The sequence below is a fragment of the Rattus norvegicus genome, chromosome 2 (genome assembly GCF_021556685.1).
Source record: "Rattus norvegicus strain SHRSP/BbbUtx chromosome 2, alternate assembly SHRSP_T2T, whole genome shotgun sequence".
NCBI lineage: Eukaryota > Metazoa > Chordata > Mammalia > Rodentia > Muridae > Rattus > Rattus norvegicus.
In genome coordinates this window covers 233,085,584-233,107,211 of record NC_141535.1, presented here as the reverse complement: position 1 = coordinate 233,107,211, position 21,628 = coordinate 233,085,584, and the positions used below count along the sequence as shown (strand labels likewise).

The following is a 21,628-nucleotide window of genomic DNA, read 5'->3' as shown; positions in this document are numbered from 1 at the left end:
TTCTTGCTTTTCTCATAGTTATTACATCATTGGACATGAAGAGAATTCCTCCTTTTATGATTTAAAAATATGGTTTTATTTTTTAGTATTTCATTCATGCATATAATGCATTCCAATCCCATTCCTACCCCTCCCGGCACACGTTTCCTCCCAATTCCTCCCTGGTTCACCCCTTCTTTGAACTGCCTCTCAGCCTCATCCTCTCATTTCCTCTATGGAGAAGAGGTTTTTTCTCTTTCAAAATAACACTCCAAATTTTAGTTCAGAATGGAACAGAGGACACAAGGTCTTTAATCTAAAGATAATAATTTGGTTTGCAAAGTCCTTGTCTTGATGTAGAATCTCATTTTCTGAATGTCAGATGTTGAACTTTTTTTTCCCCTTGCTTAAATGTTTCTTCTCTGATAAATATTAATTGCTCCAAGGTGGAAGCTTGGTCCAGGTTTGAGAAAGGTCATGTGCTTAAAAGGTCACAAGGTGCATCAGCACTTCCTGATACCTTCTGGGGATAAAGAAATGACTTCCACAACTAGCCATTCCTTTGAACCAGATTTTTCTAAATTATTTTTTTTCTAAGTGTGGCTCATCTGCCTTTAATGGTTTGAAAAGTCCTGCAGTAAAATACAAAAAGTGTGAAATCTTGACTAAGAACTCCCTCTGTCTGTTAGTCTGTCTGTATGCCTCTGTCTCTGTCTCTGTCTCTCTGTCTCTCGCTCTCTCTTACACACACACACACACACACACACACACACACAAACACACACACACACACACACACACACACACACACACACACACACACACTCTTTCAAATCTCTGCTTTCTCTGTAGTTTTAGGTTTTAAGTGGCCTGGCCATGCCCCTCCCATGAATGTTGAGCATGGCTAAAACTACAAAAGAGTTTCTATTCATATTCAGTAGATATTTGACTTTTGTTTATAAGGAGGGTAGATAAACTATTTGGCCATAAATTCACTTCAAATTAATTGGTATAAACCTCACCTCAGCTACACCTAGAAAAAACAATTTTGAAATACCTGGTTCAAAGGAATGGCCCATTGTGAAAGTCATTCATCTTCAGAAGGCACTATGAAGTGCTGGTGTGCCTTGTGACCTTCTAAGCACATGACATGATGTAGGAAATATTTTGTAGTACATACACCTAAGTCATGAGCCTTTTGTTTAATCTCGCTAGTATTTTCTCGCCTCATTAAATGTGAGAGGGAAATCTTTACCTTGGCTTCAGGCAAATAGACCTCTTTTATCTCAGTTCTTTGCAGATAAAAGGTAAAATATTAACAATATTTATACTTTTATAATTATGAATTTAATTGTGGACAGAAATAGCGAGAATGTGCATTTGTCTAACGTAATTTATTATTACTACTGGTTTAAGAGTTTTTCAAAGATGTACAAAATAGAATGCATTGTATCTGTAAAAGGGATGCAGGACACTTAGAATCTGTAATTAAAAGTCAGAGACTGTTAGTCCCAGAAGAAACGGAGACAGGGCCTTTATATGTCATGTATGGGAGCAAAAAAAAATGAGTCCAAAGAAATTAAATCATAATTTTTATATCCCTTAACAGACATTAAAATAAATATGATTTAGTCTTTATTGGTAAGATGAACAATATCATTTAGGTAATTTTTTTCTCTTAGATAAAAATGTTATACTGATACTCAAAGAATATAATCTTTATGTAAAACGTTCTTACCTTAAACATTATTATCTAATTGTTCATTGCTCCTCAGAAATTTATTTTGGTCACTGAGAGAAAGCATATTGGCTTTCATATAAACATGTGATGGAAAAGCAACCTCACCTTTTCTGTGAAATAAGGGGATCTTTGAGAGTACTTAGAGCTGGGGCGTGGCTGTGGGAGGTTCTTCCTCCCAATAGTAACAGCATGAGTTTACCAGCCGTAGAGAAACAAATCTAAAGTACAGTGAGCAGTCATTCAGCAGTGATGCTTGCCACAGTTGACGGGGGTTATAGATGTGATAGTCAGAGATCTGATGAGGGTGGAGGAAAACAGTGTGCATAGAGGTGAGCGCGGAAAATCCTGGCTTTTAACCCACGTATGCATTTCCTCTTTTCTCCTCTGTCCCAGGCTTTTTATGTTTTCAGATAGCCATATCCTCACACATACTAGCCACGAACAGTCAAATATAGAATGAAGGAAGGGGATAGGTGAATACACGTCTAGAAACCAGTAGCCAGTAATAATGGCACAACAGGAGAGTAGTCTCCATATGACTTAGAAGGTCCTGTCTCCCTCAATGTACAGTGTGTCTGATCGTCTCATTGTCTCCATACTAACAGTCCTGTATTTTGGAATCTATTGCAAGTCAACAAATGACCTTCCGGACAGTGCATGGTCTGAAGTGACCTGTAAGTGTGGTTCAGTTTAGCTTGATTGAAGAAACTGACCTTTTTCTCAAATCTAACTAGGTCGTTGTCCTTTCTGTGTCAAGTTAGCCAGGAGAGCATGAGAGTTAGCGTTAGACAGAGACTGAGGTGAGGCCTTCCTAACAGTCCGTGGATTCTGGTGGTACTGAGAGTGAGTTTCTCTGTGGTGGGCCTGGAATGTGGGGTCTGCATTCTGTCTGTTCAGTGGCTGCTTTAGCGTTGGGCACACAACGAGGAGTAGATTGATTAGCTGGATTAATTTGGTGTGATTCCTTTTTGTTTGTTGATTGTTTTTGTGTATGCATGTGTGGCATCCATGTATGTGTATGTGCATATTCACATTTGTGTGGGTATGTGTGTGTACACATCTGTGCATGTGTGTGTAGAGGTCAGTAGTTGATATTGGATGTCTTTGATTGCTTTCTGTCATATATATATACATATATATATACATATATATATATATTCAGTAGTCCTGCTCGGTAGTTGGTCCTGGAGATTATAGGTCTACCTGGATTTTGTGTGGGTGCAAGGTATCAAAGTTCAGTTATTCATGCCTGCCCAGTGAACAGTTTACCGATGGAATCCTTACCTTCGGCCCCTAATTTGAAATGATTATTTAAAGTTGTTCTCAGTTAACTTCGATAGTTCTACACAATGTATGTATGGCCACATATTCATATATGAATTACCATATGCATATATGTGTATGTATTACCATGCTGTTAGATTGTATAGAAAATTTCCTAGCTATAAGGAAGATTCTGGTTCCTATGAAATGAATGGAGTAAAAAGTAACTCAAGCATACAGTGGGCAGTGTAATGAATAATAAGAATTCTCAAGGTCTTCCCTTTCAGAACCAATCAGTGTATTAGTCGCAGTGCAGCCTGCTGCAGATTAAGGATGCCTAAAAATACATCCTGCTGAATCACTAGACTGAAGAAGAAACTTAATTCTACTTCACATAAACTACAGAACACGTTTCCGATGGATTATACTGTGGCTGAAAATGTGAGTCAAGGGTTAGACCAATCTCATCGTGAGCCGCCATCCTTGGTATATATCTCTGGTACTTCTGGTGTGCACTCAGCCTCCTGAGGGACAAGGGGAGGGCAGAGATACTGGGCACATCCAGATCTCATGGGCTAAGCCTGAAGATGCTTTTCCACATCTCATGGCCTAGAACCCAGACAGCGGTCCTTGATCAACTCCAAAGACTGAGAACTGTGTGCTTGGAGAGTGTCAGACTATAGATAACCAAGTGGCCTCTCGGTTAATATTCACTCTCTGGATAAAACAGTCTTAATATGTGTCCTGGTTACCTTTGAATGTCAATGTGGCACAACATAGGGTCATCTGAGAAGGGAGGCTCAGTTGCAGGATTGCCCAGATCACATCAGCTTGTGAGCATGTCTGAGGAGTATGTCTTGATAATTAATTACCTAGAAGGGCAGTGTCCACTGTGGGCTGACTATTCTCTGGCCTGGTGGTTCTGGGCTATCTAAGAAACTCAGGCAAGCATGAGCCTGGGAAGAAGCCAGCAAACAGGATTCCTTCATGGTTTCTGCTGCAAGTTCCTGTTTGAGTTTCTGCCTAGACTTCTCTTAGTGATGGACATTGACCTGGAAATAAAGCCAAATAAATCCTCTCCTTAGTGGCTTTTGGTCATAATAATTGTCATGGCAACAGAGTGAAAAGTAGAACAGAAAGATTACCACACTGGAATCTAAGCTTAATACAGAATTGATGGCTCTTTAAAAACTAGACTTACACTGAATTCTTGATGTAAACCTCCAAGTTTAAAACTGCTAACTTCTATAGCTTGGTTATGACATGTGGTCAGGAAGAAATGTTTGAATCCAAATATTTTCTGTATGAAGGCCCATGCATGACAACATTAATCTGTAGAAGGCACTGACTTAATTACTTCCTATGATGAATACCAAAAAGCATTTTCTCCTAAATTATGGTGGCAGTGTTTTTATACAAACATAAATTTACCATATTCAGTGATGTGAATGTTTATTTTTTCATACAATTCACAGGTTATGAGATGTAAAGGGTTCTCCTAAAGTCTTTGTGTTATTTACAAAATATTTAACTTTTATCGTTGAGAGATGTGTGATGTGGAAGTAATAGAGTTGCGTCTGAGTGACTTTCTAGCTTTCTATTTTCCAGGTGGTAAGACATACCTAAGGATACCACTTTGGTTTTCTCATTATTGGGCATCAGCTGCTCACTCTGTGATGGTCTCACCCTTGGTTCTAGCTTCCCCAGGACATCTAGTCACTGCGGGCTTACAGAGAAGGTCCTGAGCTAAGACTGGAACACTTAGTTCCTACTCAACAGTGAGGAAGTGGTGAAAGGAGAGACCAGAGCTTGGAAAGCTCTCCCAGGCAGAAGTGCAGAGTCTCTGGGCCAATAGGTGTTTGCCCTCAGTGTGAAATGATTAGAACACACAAAGCAAAGAGCAGCAGCGCCTGGAGAGTGGGTGCTGTGAAGAAGCATGGCACAACTGGAAGCCTGGGGATCGGGAAAGAGGGAGTTTCTTTGGTGGTTTAGGCAGGAAGGATGGGATAATGCTGATGTTCCAAAAGGTTGGGCTAGTTTTCACAGAAATGTTTTTATTTAGGCAATGAGAGAAGAAGATCTGTATTTTGGAAAGAGAACACTTAGCACTGATGGGTGTTTATGGGGGCATACTTATGAGAAGCACGGTAGAGGGGAGAGGGTAGTCACTGTTAGGGCAATAACAAAATGGAGGGCAGAAGGTACTGGATGCCTTGGATTGCTAAAATGTTATGGTTGGTCAGTTTATTTCGAAAGTGTTATTTGTTTGTCATGGGAATTGAAACAATAGCGAGATCCACAATTGCTAATATGTTTTGTTCAAGCTATGATTTGATTCGATTTTAAGTGCAATCTATATGCTTCATCCTCTACATCAAGGAGACAAGATAAGTTAAAACATGTAACAATGGTAATAAAACCTTTGCTACTTTTTTACCACGAGAGCGTTTCACGCTTAAGGATTTATTTCGTATAAGACTTCCACCCATTGTTCTAATTGTATTAATTAAATTGTTAAATAAAGCATCAGTGTAAGTTTAGAAACAATCCGCGTTCTGTTGCGTAAAAGCACTGTTAGCGCAGAGGCGGCATTCTGTCAGGGATGACGGGACAGGCAGATAAACGAGAAAACGTAAGCAGTGACAGGATGCAGTGAGAGGTGTGGAGGCACGCATAAGAAAGAACACGTTCTAGGTGAAGGGCTTGCTGTTTTAGAGAGAGCGATAGAAGCATGTCACTTAGGAAGGGGGCACCTGAAGAGAGACCTGAAACTAATAAGTCAGAATCGATGAGAATTTGCACCAGAGCTAAGGGAATACCAAGGGCCAAGACGTAGGCGTAACTAGTTGAACTGACGTGTACTGGCTAGCAGGTGGTGTGCCTGAACAAGAATGACAAGGGGGTTGTGGTAGGAGATAATGCTTGTGAGGGAGCTTGGGGACACATCGATGGAGTCTTGCTGGCTGTTGTCAAGGTCTTGGCATTTTCAATGGATTAAATGAGGTGGAGAGTTCTAAGTAGGGATGTGACATCACCTGGGTTTAACGAGGATGGTTTTAGCCAATGTGTCAAAAGTAGACTGTACTGGTCTAAGGTGGGAGTCGATGAGGAGCTTACTTTAGTGATGCAGTTGGAAGAAAGACTGGCAGAGATGTCAGGCTGAAGGTGGATGTGACGAGCAGTGACTAAGTCCGATTCTCTCTGCTGACAGGTCTGACATGTGGTGTGAGGGATTGGCGTCCAGGAGGACACCCTGGGCTTTGTTTTCTAGACGAAAGAATAGTCATAGCAGTGTCAAGATAGGGAGTACAAGAATGTGTTCGGAGGCATAGGCGATCGGATCTGCCCATCTTAAGTGGCTGTGTCTGTGAGACACATGGTTAGAATTGCCAAGTAGACAGCTGTATGTTTAAATATGAAGGTCAGATAGAAACTTGACTATGCTATCATTATATTTGGAGAATAGCATTACTATAAAACTGGTAGTATGGAATTCAAGTTACTCCTACATACTTTAAAGGAGTTATAACATTTAAACACAGCTTAAGAACAGGATGAGGAATAGCAGATTCCTTGTGTCAGCGTGTATTTCTTAGTGACGTCTGTGTTTTATTCATATTGTCTTAAAATTGTTTCCAGCCTGCTACACTTACGACATTTTACTGTTAAGTATACGTTTTGGACAGGGCTACATATCGAATGCTTGGTTGTTCAGAGTATGGGCTATGGCATGCATGATAGACAGGCCCCTCAGTTTATCATTTGGATGGACTTATTTATTAACTTACTATTTCTGTATCTTGCCTTCCTTAGTAGTAAACCAGACACAATGCTAGCTGCACGGAAGTTGTTAAGAATGAAGTAAGTTAAAGAACTTAAAATGTCTCCTAGTGTCATGCTGGATAAGGAGCAGCAGTATCAACGTTGGCTGTTCCTGTGTGCTGCCTACTGTGTGTCAGAACAGTCAAGGCCCTTTGTAGTAGGTAATATTGTGCTACAGGATTCTGAACTTCATTTTCTGGGTAAAATATACATGCCACACAAAACAATGCCAAGGATGGGAAAGTGAATTTAAAGTTGGTCTTTTGAACTCAGGCACCTTAGTGAGATTTTCTTCTTCATTTCCATATCTGTCTTCGTCCTGCACACCTGAAGAGTTATTCCATCCTGCTGCCATCCATGCTGCAGCACGGTCCTAGTGATTATCTTTTTCTAATGTGACAAAATTGACCCGGGGATACCTCTGTTGATGGACCTGAAGTACTTTAACTGCCCATGGTGCTGTCATGAACTATGGGTGTTTTCCCAGTAAATCTGTCTCTTGTACGTACACCATGTCATACTCAGAATGACAGTGGGACAGAATGACAGTATGTGGTTCTTCATCGTAAGCGTTTGATCCCAGGCCTCCCAGTCAGTATTAGTGATATTAATCACTTTCGTTTTTATTTCACTGATTTGAGGGCGATGCCATGAGGAACATGGATGCTGGGTTCAGCCAACTGAATCATACCCCTTGGCAGCTTCTGCCAGCATCTGGGGAGGTTTCCTTGATTGCTCTTAGCATTGACTTCCACATCTGGTCCAGACAATGTGACTCATCTCGCAGCCTGGCTAGTGCGGTTGTAAGGAATGAACGTGGACTAAGAATGTGGCTCACTTACAGAGTTCTGTGTGACACAATATGTTCTTTCTTCATTACTGAAACCGGAAAAAGTAAAATAGAAGGAGAAAAGAGACATGGGCAAAGCCACCCCAGTCGCTCATATCTTATAAGCATTTCTGGTTTATTTGTATATTTTTATTTCTTCTGTATTAGCTTTCCTTTCACCTCTACATATATTCAATAAACCATTCTGCTTTGTGCTAGTAGATATGTGATTTAAATTGTCATCCTAAATCAAAATAGTATACACTGAGAGTACATTTGAGGTACCTTCCCCAAGCCCCCAATATTTTCAAGCTAGTACTCTATATAGATTGTTGACTCTTAATGGTTGTGCTGCTGACTGGAAGCTTAGGTTCACTGCTGCTCCCTAGAATTATAAGAGAATATCTTCTATACACTGCTAACTTGGGCAAAGACAACAATATGGCCTGTACCTAGGGCCTTATCACTCTCAAACTATTAACCTTGGACAAATTAATGTCTGACAGCATTGCATATCAGAGACTGTAGTTTTCAATGCTTCAGTATCCTCTGCTGAATTTTTTAGTATTTATGGATACCAATGGGTAAGAGTTTTATTAACAGTTTGAGATAGGTTCCAGGCTGGCCTGGAACTCACTATATAACCAAGGCTGGCCTGGAACTTACTGTGTAGTCAAAGTTGGCCTGGAACTTACTATATAACCAAGGCTGGCCTGGAACTTACTATATAACCAAGGCTGGCCTGGAACTTACTATGTAGCCAAGGCTGGCCTGGAACTTACTATGTAGCCAAGGCTGGTCTCCTGCTCTACTTGCCTTTCCCTTCTAAGTACTGGGATCCCAGAAATGTGCCAGCACGCTTGAGGTGTTGGCTCTAAGGATTGCACTGTTGCTGTTCATTTCATTTTCTAGAGTGTTAATTGTGTAGAAGTTATGCAACTCAGTAGTACAGTTCATATTATGAAGACAACTCATTACAGATACTATTAATTCAGTTCTTAATATGTTTCACTAGAGAACAGAAAGGCAAAGGTAACTTTCTTACATTATCTGTTTGAAGATGGCGTGTTGTGGTCTGAACTCAGATTTATATGTTGAAACGAAGGGATGTGGTGATGGTATTGAGAGACGGTTGAGTTGTGAGGAAAAGACTCTCTTGAAGAAGTTAAAATTGTCTTTCCTTCCTGTTCCCTGCTCTAGTCTTCATCTCCTGGTAAGTCACCAGCAGGATGCTAGAAGTAGAGAGAATCCCTTCCCAGACACCGTCCTGTTATTCTCTCTGTCTTGGATCTCTCGCTAATTAGGACTGAGTGAAACAAATTTCCATTGTATTAGTTTCCTTTGCATGGCTGTCACCAAATACCTGACAGACAATGGAAGAAGGGAACATCTATGTCAGCTGTTTTAGAACTTGTCACTTGATCATCGTGGGGTGCTTAGGGTGGAACATAGATGTTCCCGTAGGGGCTTGGTAGAGATTGTTGACGTCATGAAGACAACAAGGCAGAGCATCGAATAGAAAATGGGAGAGGACATTGTGTTGAGCCTATGGGAATGATGTCATCTGGGCTGACCTAAACAGTACTTTAAGACCATGCTTTAAGCTCTGGAGAATAGCTTAGCACTTAGTCTTCCTCATACCTGTATGGGGTAGGCATTGTCATCCTGCCCCTTTCACACACAATGAGGCAGAAGGCTAGTCAGGGGTGTGGGGTGGAGCTGTGCATTGCTGGGGTATCATCAGCTTTTAGCTTCCGGGTCATGTTCCCTGCCATGTGCGAGGCTATTCTTGGTACTGGCAGTGAGGAAGTCAAGAGAAGACACAGAAAGGATCTTACAGATTGTACAAACTCTAAGCACTTTAAACTGCTCTGGAATCTTGATCTCGTGTCTCAGCAAATATTTGACCACGGCGCCGTTGCTCATCTTGTGTTACCGCTTACGCTTGTGAAGAATTGAAACGTGTGCTGTCTCCTTGAGGAAATGCTCATCCGTACTGATTTCGTGTAGAGTTAAAGAGGTGCATCTTTATAGAAAAGAATTCCGTATTCGTTATCTAGGCTTTTCTCAAGCCTGTTTAGTCTTGTGTCGGTTTAACTTCCAGCCAAACTATGTTTTACAGTGAGAGCTTCCTTTGTCTTAGGGAAATGGGTCAAATCAATCAATCAATCTATCTATCTATCTATCTATCTATCTATCTATCTATCTATCTATCTACACACACAGATATATATATACACATATACACATATATACATGTATATATATTTATATATATATATTTCTCTTATATATACATATTTCTTAAAGTGGAAAAAATGTAAGTTCTCAGATGCCTTTACCCTTCATGCATATTTGCAGCGTTTTTATGGAATATTAGTCTAAAGTGTTATCCTACAAATGGCCACTGGACCGTGACTTGAGCTTAACCCATTTCTGGCGGCATAAGATGCTGTCTACTCTGACGTCAGGTGTGTCTCGGCAGGAATGTCAATGTACACGGCAGAGGAGGAGTCTTCGGGAGGTTTAGGCACCAGGTTGGGGCCAGCAGAGGTGTATTTAGCTCTGGGTCCTTTCAACAGCCTTTCCAGGGGCAGTACTTGAACAGCTGTTTACTCTGACTGTGTGCAAACAAGTCGTTCCCCTCCCCCACGACGGCCCAGATTGGAGACCCTTATCGAGCCTTCACAAATATAGCACTGGCTGTGACCTTCTGCTCCCATCTGGACCCTCTTGAGATTTTCAAGCACATGCTGACAGGGATTGTGTGAGAATATGTAAGTATCTGCTTAAGGACAAGGAGCAAACCTTTCAGCAAGCGCTCACCAGGGCTCTTGGATGCAACTGGCTGTACCTCCAGAGTGGAAGAAATTCGCCTCACACATTAAAAAAAATACTGTGGGTCTGAAAACATTTCACTCAGTTCTATTTGGAAGAGGATGTTCCTGCCAAAACGAACAGTTCTTAAAACACTCTGCCATTCTGAACTTAGCTCTCTCTGGCCTATTACCTCCTGATGAGGGAGCGGTCCTATGCATCTAATTGCCCAGATTTATTACCAGTGTTAACAACAAACCAAGATCCTGGAAGCCTGGGAGTGCGTCTTGTTCAGTGCGTTCTTCCTAAACCCTACTCTATGAGGGTCATCAAAGCTCCCATCACATACCGGTGGAAAGGACTTTAGAGTTTCCCAAAGGTACTGCAGCTTGACTATGGGGTGGAGGAATTCGAATTCTGTGGTCAGAGTCCAACTATTGTGGTTTATCCCCGCCCCAATCAGTTGCTGTTAGATAGATTTTAAAAGTCAGAGTAAGCCACCCACAAAACCCTCATCATTTCTTTGGAAAACCTTACACAGTTCCAGATTCCCAGAAATCAGGGACTTCAGTGACTGAGTGCTTGCTTGTTTGTTTCTCATTGGAGCCTGCATGCTCTATGCCTCCAAGATCAGCAAGGGGCGTGCGTGCGTGCGTGCGTGCGTGCGTGCGTGCGTGCGTATGTGTCTGCTTCTGCTTCCTTTATTGTTTACTCTCTGAACCAAGCAATGTGTTCTATGAGAAAGTGTTTGAAACTACTCAGTGCCTTATGATTAGGTACGTTTTTCTCATAGAAATATGGTAGTGATTTATCACTGAGGCTCCTTAGCTGAGACCTTAACAAGATGATAGATAACTCTTAAGGTCACTTGTTCTTAAAGGGAACTTGTACCTCAGGTTATAAAATAACAATCTCAGCCACATAGACCTGTTTCCAACCCTTCTATTTACGTGTTAGGCAGATCACACAGATAGCAAGCCTGCTGGATCTTCAGAGACTCATGAACTAAAACCTCATTTCAGTTTTAGCACTAACATCAACCAAATACCATGTGTGGCTACAGCCTGACTTCTCAGAAATATGGAATTCACAACAATTAGAATAATAGAGTCTAATAGAGGCCATTAGAGCACACAGTGTGTTTTAACTCTTACCAGCTGTGACAGGGCATACCATGACCGTTCCCTACATTTCAAGAAGCTTTCAAAGCATCTGTTTATAAACTGGAACCCATACTTAAGTGTTGCTGGATTAGCACTTCAGAATTTCATGTTTACACATATATTTCACGACTCTCTTTAATATGCTCTAAAGCTGCCGGAGACTTATTTATGTGTTACTGAGCTATGCTCAACTCCATAATCTATGCTGACTTTCTTTTGAAATTAAATTTATTGCCACTGAAAATTGTGGTGAAAATAAAGCCAAAAGGTGTTACAACTTAGTAATTAAAACATGGATTCTGGGGCTGGAGAGATGGCTCAGTGGTTAAGAGCACTGACTGTTCTTCCAGAGGTCCTGAGTTCAATTCCCAGCAACCACATGGTGGTTCACAACCATCTGTAATGGGATCTGATGCCTTCTTCTGGTGTGTCTGAAGATAGTGACAGTGTACTTATATACATAAAATAAATAATCTTAAAAAAAAAACATGGATTCTGAAACTAGTCCATATTAGTAAATACTCCACAGGTAGGTTTTACTAGCTCTATTTTTTTTGGACATTTAATAAAAGACATGATTTAGTAATAGCAAACTTTGTGTCAGAAAAGCCTAAGATTTAGCTAGAATATATGTGTATGCGTTTCATATAAATTATTAATTTTTTAACCTAAACTTTGTTTCTAATACCGAGCACTGCACATGCAAGTGAGTTAAAATTTGACTTGAGATGATGCTCTAAGTTGTTACTCCAGTTAAAAGGTCTTTAACACATGATGTGAGTTGTGAGTCTTCCATATTCTTTCCGGGATAGTGAGATACTTCTGTGTATTGGCCTGTGGGTAAGATTTACTGTGGAATCATTGTCCATTGTCTTAATTCTGCTTGTTCCACAGTAGCCAACTAGGTCATTTATGAAGAACATGATTTAATGTCCTCCAGTGTTGGAGGATGGGAAGTCCAGGATCAAAGCGCCCTCAACTGTCCAGGTCTTTCTGGCTCTGACACGACATAGCAGAAGGCCAAATTGATACAATAGAAAAGACTGCTGACTCATTCTTCTGTAATAGCATTAAGCAACTTCCAAATGTCCCACCTTCCAACAGCAGTGCCATACCAACCAAGGTTAAGCATGAACGTGGGAGGGGAAAGACAGTCAAATGATAACACTTTTAAAAACTAATATTTTACTTGAGCCAAGGGCTCCTAGAAAACAGGAAAGCACTTTTATGTTTGCCATACAAAGTTCCCAACATGTCAGACATAGGTAACTGTGGTTGGATTATCTGTTGACTGATACATTATAGGAAAAGGGGATAAGGAAATCTGAGAAGAAGGAATGAGGAGGAAGATGGGACAGGGTTGAAGAGAAGAGGTGGAGGAGAGATGACAAGCCACCAATCTTTCTATTCTTCATGTGGGCTATGACATTGAGTCCCTTGGGGTGTATGGATGCCATATTTTATTCTCATCTGCATATATCTAGCAGTGACATCAGTGCCAATGATGGCCTTCTCCTGAGATGTGACTGCAGAGCTAGTCAAACATCACTCTCATAGACACAATCCCTTGGCAACTGATCCTAAGATTTCCACCCTCCATGTTCTACATTGCCTCTGGAGCACCATGCTTGCCCCATGACTGCTGAAAGAGTACAGAGGTCACAGAGTGGGAGGTTGGTTTAGTATTAACACTCCTGCTGTTTTACAGGGTAGCATTTTTGTTGACTAAGCTATAAATCATGACCGAGCTTGAATGGAAATATTTCTGAAACGTGCCTTAGATAGAATTATATTTTTGATTCATGGTTACGAGTTAATTTTTGGTTCCGGTGCCAGGCAAACATTTCCACAGGCAACCGTTGTTTATGCCACAGCATGAGTCTTCCTCTTTAAGAAGAAACTTTTTAAAACTGCTTTGGTGAAGTATTTTCACAATAATTTATTATCGAGACTATGGTGTTCTTTCTTAGCTCCCATCCCAAATTAGCAACCCCAGAGAGCAGCAGAAGTGGGTGAGGAGTTCTGAGACACAGCTGGTTGGTGTTCAGAAGTTTTCTTAACCCTGCAGTTGATGAGGCCAAAGAAAGGGGGTCCTTTGCTGTTGGGCGATTGGTGGAAGAAATGACTTCATGGAAAATTAGCTTTTCTTGCCTTCCCACCCCCACCCCTCTCCTTGTGGGCTTTCTGATCCGGTGCACAAGCAGGTGTGAGTTGGAAGAAAGTCTGATGCTTGGACCTGTGCTTAGGGAGCCCCTCACCCCAACCTGGGCTACTCTTGACTAGGGAGTGGTTCTCAGAGACAAGTAACCAAGGAAAAGGAAGAAAGGATCAGAGTTCATGAATCAAAATAAGAGGGCACCAGAAATGTACAAGGCAGGCAACACACTCTTTTCACAAAGTGGTCTATTTTCTGTCTCTTGTCTATTACAAGAGTAAAGGCCTTATGTGTCTTATCTGAGTAGGTTGAGAATAGCCTAGCCCAACTTTGTAGTCCTTTCAGTTTAAAGCTTCATTTGGGGACCACGGCCCAGTTTTAAGTGCTTGCCTAGCATACAGGGAAGCTATTGATCCTCAGCCCCACATACAACCAAGTGTGGAAGCACACACCTGTAATCCAAGCATTCATGAGGCAGGGGGATCAGAAGTTCAGGTTATCCTCTGCAGCACAGCCAGCATAACACCCTCACAATATACTTTGAAAGGTTTTTGTCCTGCCAGGGTTGGACCCCCAGTGTAGGGGACTATGGGGCGGGGCAATAAGGGGGATGTATAGGGGGAATACCCATATGGGAGAGGGGGAGGGGGAGGGGAGGGAATGGGAGCTTATGGACAGGAAACTGGGAAGGGGAATAACATTTTAAATGTAAATAAAGAAATACATCTAATAAAAAATTTTAAAAAAAGGTTTTCAAGGAAACAATAAAAACCCTGCCTCATTTGGTATTTAGATTTCCTTGAGAGTTACAGGGAGGTAGCCCTTAAAGGGTTTAATTGAGCTGCTCATTCGCTTGTCAGAAACTTAAGCTAATTTGTTCAAATTCTGATGTTTTATTTTTGTGCCAATTACTGCCAACACTTTCCTCAGATCTCCATAGAGAAAGCTGTAGACTCTGTCCTGACCACAGCGTTTCCTTCTCCACCCCACACCCTCTTCTCTTGCTGGTGAATTACTGGTCCTTTGATTTCTTTTCTGGGCATTGTTTGAACAGAGCAAGAGTCTTAGCTGACTCTTAACTGCTAAAACTAACCACTGTTTAGCCTAATGGGCAGACAGTAAAGAAGTATTATCTAAAAATATTCATATGGATACGTTTTAAAATATGCTAATAATTTTCTGAGTCTTAATAGAGTAACCAAATTGTAGAATAATTTTATAATATGTGTGGTGTATATAAATTAGTTTTGATTTACAAATTGGGAACTTTTAATTGTGGAAGGGGACAAAATCTTAATCAGAATGTTCGATTTACAAACACACACATGCGCACGCACACACACTCACAGGGCAAACCAAAGGAATTTTATTAAATGTGGAGCTTGGCATAATTTTGATTAAAATAATTTTCGTTAGATAAATTTTTGTTCTGGTCTATAACTGTAATAAAATTACACATGGCGTTCAAATTATTTCCCAGCTTCTCTTTTCTATCAGATTCAGTGATTAGAAGTTGTAATTAGGATGTGGCTGGATAGACCTCCTCAGGTTGGATGGTTGGGGTGTAGAATCTCCTCTGAGGGGCTGTTCAAGTTGTGGGGTGTCAGAGAGGCTCAGAATATCGTAAGTAGCAGACTCGGGAACTATGCCCATCCAAATCTGCAACCCCGAAGAAGCTTTGGGGAGGGAAGGGGATGGTTCCCGTCTAATCTCTGACATTCTGTTCTCGCTCCATGTTCTGTTGTCAATGCATGCACGTACACACGTGTCAGATCTGAGAAGTTTCCACGGGAACTGGGCTGTCCTCTATGGCCTCTTTCCCTGAGAACCAACATTGACTTGACTTGACTTGATTTGAATTTTCCTTCCTTTCCTTTCCTCTCCTCTCCTCTCCTCTCCTCTCCTCTCCTCTCCTCTCCTCTCCTCTCCTCTCCTCTCCTCTCCTCTCCTCCCCTCCCCTCCCCTCCCCTCCCCTCCCCTCCCCTCCCCTCCCCTCCCCTCCCCTCCCCTCCCTTCCCTTCCCTTCGGCAAGACCTGGATCATTTAAAAGAGCAAAAGCTTAGGCTTGCTTTGGTGTTGAAACAGTGTTCCATAGAGGCTAGTGGACCATGTGAACCTGTACTATAGTAGTTAAGGAACCACAATAGTGTGGTGACAAAATGACTTTCAGTGCATATGAATCAAAACACATTATAAGGGCAGTCAAGAGAACCCACGAGTGCCCTTTGTGTTGTAAAGAATTTAAAATACACAGCAAAGGATCTGTTTTTTCCAAGGTATCTAAGTGTTGGGTCCAGGCGTGCAATAACTTTTTTTAGGCTTTTGTATTAAGGTTAGTATTTCTTTTCTCATATTGGAGTAGATCTGGATGTTTGTTTTTACCTATACAAAACAATTAATTTTACAGGAATGACACAAATGTGCCCTTTTCCTTTTCTCGATAATGCCTTGCTAAAGATAAAGGGATCGATGGAATGTTAGCAAATGCTGGAGTTTGATCTTTGAAGGCACATCTGTAATGCACAGATGAACCATCAGTTCCTCAAACATGGCTTCCCACGATGCTTTAGGCTGTACTGCATGGGTAGAGGCTGATGCTCTCACCAACAGCCCTTGCACTCAGTTTCAGGTGGGGCTGAAGGGACCCTGCTTATGTCACTTCCCCGTCTGATGCGGTCTTTGAGGCAACAACCCTGGGATTGTCTTGCCACATGCATATCTGAAGAACCAGACTGCTCTCAGAGCCATCCCTTCTCTGCCTTTCTCTGCCATGCTTCCTACCAGTCCTTTGTCCCTGAGTTTTCCTCCCCCACCCTCCCCTTTTCCTTCCTTCCTTCCCTTCATCCTTCCTTCCTTCTTTCCCCATAAACGTGTGCAATCCTTGTGATTCCTATAAACACCCTTTCTGTCCTAGTCTGTTACCGTTCTGGAGGTGATTATAAAGAGAACCTACTAGGTGTACTATCTGGGGAATAGAAATAAAGAAGGAACATCTGGAAAGTTCTGTGCAATAATAATAATAAAATGGAAACAGATGCACAATTGCTCTCCTGCCTCCTGCCTGAAATCTGGTATTACTGACATAGGGAAACGTTCGTTCTGCCTATGCACAAGGAAGGTAGATGTGTACTTATAATATTAAATAGTTGAAGCTAAAACCAGTAGTTTTCCTCTAGTCATAATGAGTTAAAAACCTTACATTTCCAAGAGTAGCAATTTTGCCTGTAAACTGTAGGAATTGCAACCACTGTCAAGCAGACATAAATTTCTTAATTAAAATGAATATTTTACTTTCACAATGGTGACATTGCAAACATAAACTCCGAAATACTGAAATCTAAAGTAAACAAAAAGCAAAATAGAAACCCCTGTAAGTTTACAGGAAGCCTTTCCTACAATATGAAATGTGACTTCATTTGGCTGATCGAAGCTAACTGTTCCTACAATAGAGCTGGTGTAACGGGGGCCCTTCTTCATTCCTCACCCTCCCCTTGGCTCTCTGCTTTAATTAGCTGAGGCTTGACCGGAAAAGCACCTTCTTTTGCAGGGTGTGGATTTAAGGTGGATGTTTCTCTGTTTGGACATTAGTGTGATTGTGAAATATGGTCAGGTTGCTCATATATAGAAAATCCCTTACATGTAGCATGTATGTAAAAGGACAAAGCGCTCCTTTCCCAACATGTCTGTGTTTCTGTGTTTTCACACTATTGCTCAGTATTGATTTTTCCCAGATTGGACAAGTGGGGAATGAGTTAAAGTGAACCAGGCCTGGGGTTAGGCATTTGAATTTACAGATCATTCCTCAGACAACTACTTGGCCAAGGTCTGCCAACTACTCCCTGGTGTCTTCGCTTACTCTCATCTGGCTGTTTATTCTGGTTCTGAGGAGTGTAATTATGGAAGCAACCCTCAGCTTCTGGCCTAGCAGTGCTTGACTGTATTTTGCTGTGAATGAGTTTCACGTGCAACCTTTGCATGTAAAAGGGAAGAGAAGGGAATTAAAGTGAACGGGATGGGGATGGAAACTGGAAAGTGAGTGGAAAGGCATGTGGGCCCCTTAGTTCAGGTAGCTGGTGACTCACTCTGCAGTGGAGAGAAATGCCTGAACTATCAGCTTCCTAGCAGATGTGTGTAGACGTCAGATACGATCTGCTGTAAGAAAATACTTGGCCTGAGCTCATCCCATTACCCCCCCAGGGCTTTATTTGTAAACGTCAGCAAATGTAGGGGATTTGTAGCTTCCAGAAACAGATGAAAATGGTTTCAAATTATGCATAGTTTCTAATTAATTGGGTTTCTGATTGGAATGTTTTGTGATCTTGATATTTATTTTATACCAAGAAACACGGGCGGGGGGAGGGAGAGTGAGAGAGTGAGAGGGGGGGAGGGACAGGGAGAGGGGGAGGGGGAGAGGTAGAGGGAGAGACTTAATGTAACAAATGGCTGTACAATCTGATCTGAAGCTGAGGTGGTTGAGGTGTTATTATTTTGTTTGGATAGGAGTCACATGTGGTAAGAGCTGGACTTATTTTCTATGATGGAATCACTTTCTGCTGAGATATATATTTAAGGAAAACAGTTTTAAACAGCCAAATACATGCTTTCCCTCTCTGTTCATAATAGATCATACCCAGCAGGGTCAGGGGGTACAATTGCTCTTTGATCTGAGCATTCCAGGGTCAATTAATTTCGGTTGATAAACAGTGTCAAACATGTTACTTTACTGCAGAACTTTGCAGAGTTTATAATAAGTTAACGAGGGTAGTAAAATTGTAAGAGGGCACACTGAACATGTGGTATTTTCAAACACTTCGAGAGTAGAATTTTTTCCTCCCCCACCTACCACCACCCAGTATCTGTTCCCACCATGGTAGGTACTTTGTAGGTGAAGCCTCTGGAGCAGCATCACCACGTTGGCCCTGCCCCAGATACTGAGTTAGAACTTCCGAAGGTTCAGTCCTGGTCTCTGTTTGAACAAGCCTCCCAGGTGAGACATTCTGATACGTGTGGGAATGAATGCACCAGGGTTTTCTGGAACACGGTTTGGAAAATGAAGATCTATAGAATACATTTAAAACAGATGCCTTTATAGAAAGTCATCCTATCTAGAGCAGTGATATTTAAGTGCTGTTTTTCTGCTAAGGTGTGGGGTGTGTGAGCTGTCAAAGAACAAGAAATTGAACCTTGCCAGGCAGAGTAGGCGTGGGAGGATGAAAAAGGTGTTGAAAGTCTATGATTCAGGATTTGTAAAAGCACCTTTTGCATTAGTTTGCAATTATGTATCTGACCGCACAGATCACATCCTGACTGCTCTTCAGACTCATGCTTCCCGGGCTTAAAGAAAGAGTTGCAAAAGATGGGTTTGAGCTAGTGACTTCCCCAGGATACAAATTTTCACAAAAACACATACTTGTATCTTTGTGGCTTTCCTGACACTCTGAATTCATTCCTTGGATGCTACTCTTATTTGTTGTTGCTTAGCAGGGGTGTGGGGGGCCCTGGTAGGTGCCGGACACATATTGGTAAGCATATGAGCATAGGGCTGACCATCACACTGTCCTGGGAAATGGAGGTAAGGAAATGGGCCTTAGCTGAAAAGGACAGACAGGAAAGGAACCCTAGACACTCAGGTTTTGAAAAAGACCACACAAAATCTAGACTTTGTATCCTAAATGATCTCTCTTAGGAACTATAGGGTCAAACAAGGAGACAATTTATTTTATTGTAACAATTGGCTTGCAAAATAGTGTACTAATGTTATGCATTTGCATATTTGAGAAGAATACACATTGCATGGTTGGAAAGCACCTCCAGTCAGTGGGAAGCTCATCATGGAGGAAGGGGAGTTTATAGCATTAATCTCTTAATAATAGGCTTGAAGAAAAATTGAACAGTGCTTTTGGATTTAAAAATCTGGAAGCATAATTTAATAAATATATAAAAATAGAATTAGCCATTCAGTCCAATTCTAGTAACCAATATATTTGGGCCATCTCAAGAAATAATAATATCGAGTAACTGAATATACTTGTCATGGTGGCTATCAACAGAAGCTTGTTAATTTGGACAGTTTAAAAAGTTTTTCAGTAGAAAATATGATGGAAGGGTTGTTAGCATTAAACTTTCTAATTTCAAAATTTTCAGGATGTGAAATTACGGAATTCTGCCCATATGTAAATTTATACTTTTATAAGTATATATATTTACACATATAAGTTTTATACTTTTACACGTAATTCTGTGAGATAATACATCATTTATATCATACCAGTAAAACTTTGTTTTTTACCTTCATTGCTGAGGTATTTTTGAGTAACTACCTTCTGTCAACTGTTACCTGTTCGTTACCAGCATTATAAATGGGATGATTTTAGTGAGCAACTAGATTCTTCTTTCTTCCACTCTTTTAAACTCTTTAAGGCAATGTAACTCTGGGGTTGCCTTTGAGAGAATTTTCTTCTGTGTACTTCTGTAGTGTCTGAAGTGGAGGTGTCCGTCGGTAACAACTATGAAGCAATTGCTTGTTCATTAATTGTTGTATGGCCTCTTATCTTGAGTTCCTGAACTATTTATTATTGCTGAGGCTTCTGTAGAGTTGGTTGTCAGGTAACAGGATGATATTTGTACCACAGACAGGCTCATTTGCTCGGGTTTCCCTGTTGGTCACTGAGAGAAGGTTTGTTTGTATGGGAAGAGAGGCTAAGAGTCAAACCCTGAACCTTGGTACACTGAGCAATTTCATTATTCTTAAGATTATGTCCGTCTCCTCAGTAGCCCCCAGAAGAGCCTCATAGTCTGACCAGTACTCAGACATTACATACTCTTCCCCAAACCTGAGGATGGTTTAGTCCTTGGGGATTTTAACCTCCCATTCCCCATCTTTCTTGATACATGGTCTGCCTCATGGATGACTGGCTGGTCATTTTCTCAGGCCTCATATTGGAGCTCAAACTCACATCCTTTATCTCGCTTTCCCTGTTCTCCCCAGCTCCTAACAACCCCACCCTGCCCCACATGCCGTCTCTATGCCAGGGGCTTCATTCTTAGTGGAGAGAGAGAGTTACCAGTTACGAGAGAGCCCTATGCACATCTGGGTATTACTCATATTTTAAACACAGGTACCAGATAATCTGGACATAGGAGTTTAGATGGTTCTTGTTGTTCTTGAAAGTGGAGACTGTAAAGGACCCACTGTATTCTGGACTGCTTGAGAACTCCTAAGTGGGTAATGTTTCGTCTTGTTGGTTCAGTGCTTTATTTTCTTTATGTTTGTAAATAGTGCCCAACAGATTAGCAGGTTTACTGTGCCCGAAGGTTGCTAATCACAGTGTGAACATTTCCAGTCACTTCTCAGTCTGCCTGAGGGTTTATGCAGCTTCAGCCCGATCATCTTTCCCAGCCTGCTTTGGGGCCATAGGAGGCTGGTTGTGACCCAGGGTGAGCATATTAGCAGGTGATCACCTCCAGGCTTTAGGAAGTCATGGAGACTTAGGACACTTTGTGTGCTCTAGGGCTCCTGCAAAACCCTTTCAAGTGCAGGTCTGTTCAGGGACAGAGAGTTTCCAGAAGTTTCCATTGTTACCCTGCTCTTACAATCATTACTTTCCCCTCATACCCATTTTCTTGTATTTATTCCACCTTCCAAACCCTTGTTCCTTTTTCTTTGCCCCACTTCCAGCTTTTCACACTTGAAATGCTTTGTTTTCGTCCCTTATAATGCCTATTTGGTTTTAAAAGTCCAAGGAGGTATATTTTCAATTTGAACTATAGTAATTATTTTGTTTATATCTTTGACATAGGGGGCAAAAGCTGATGTAAAATCCCGAAGCCCATTCACTGGCATTAGTTAGACTCTGTTC

At 41.4% G+C, this 21,628-nt stretch overlaps 1 protein-coding gene across 4 annotated transcripts in view; it reads left to right on the top strand.

Moving 5' to 3' along the window:
* Bmpr1b (bone morphogenetic protein receptor type 1B) overlaps positions 1-21,628 on the top strand; it is a 332,846-nt gene that overhangs the window by 33,870 nt on the left and 277,348 nt on the right.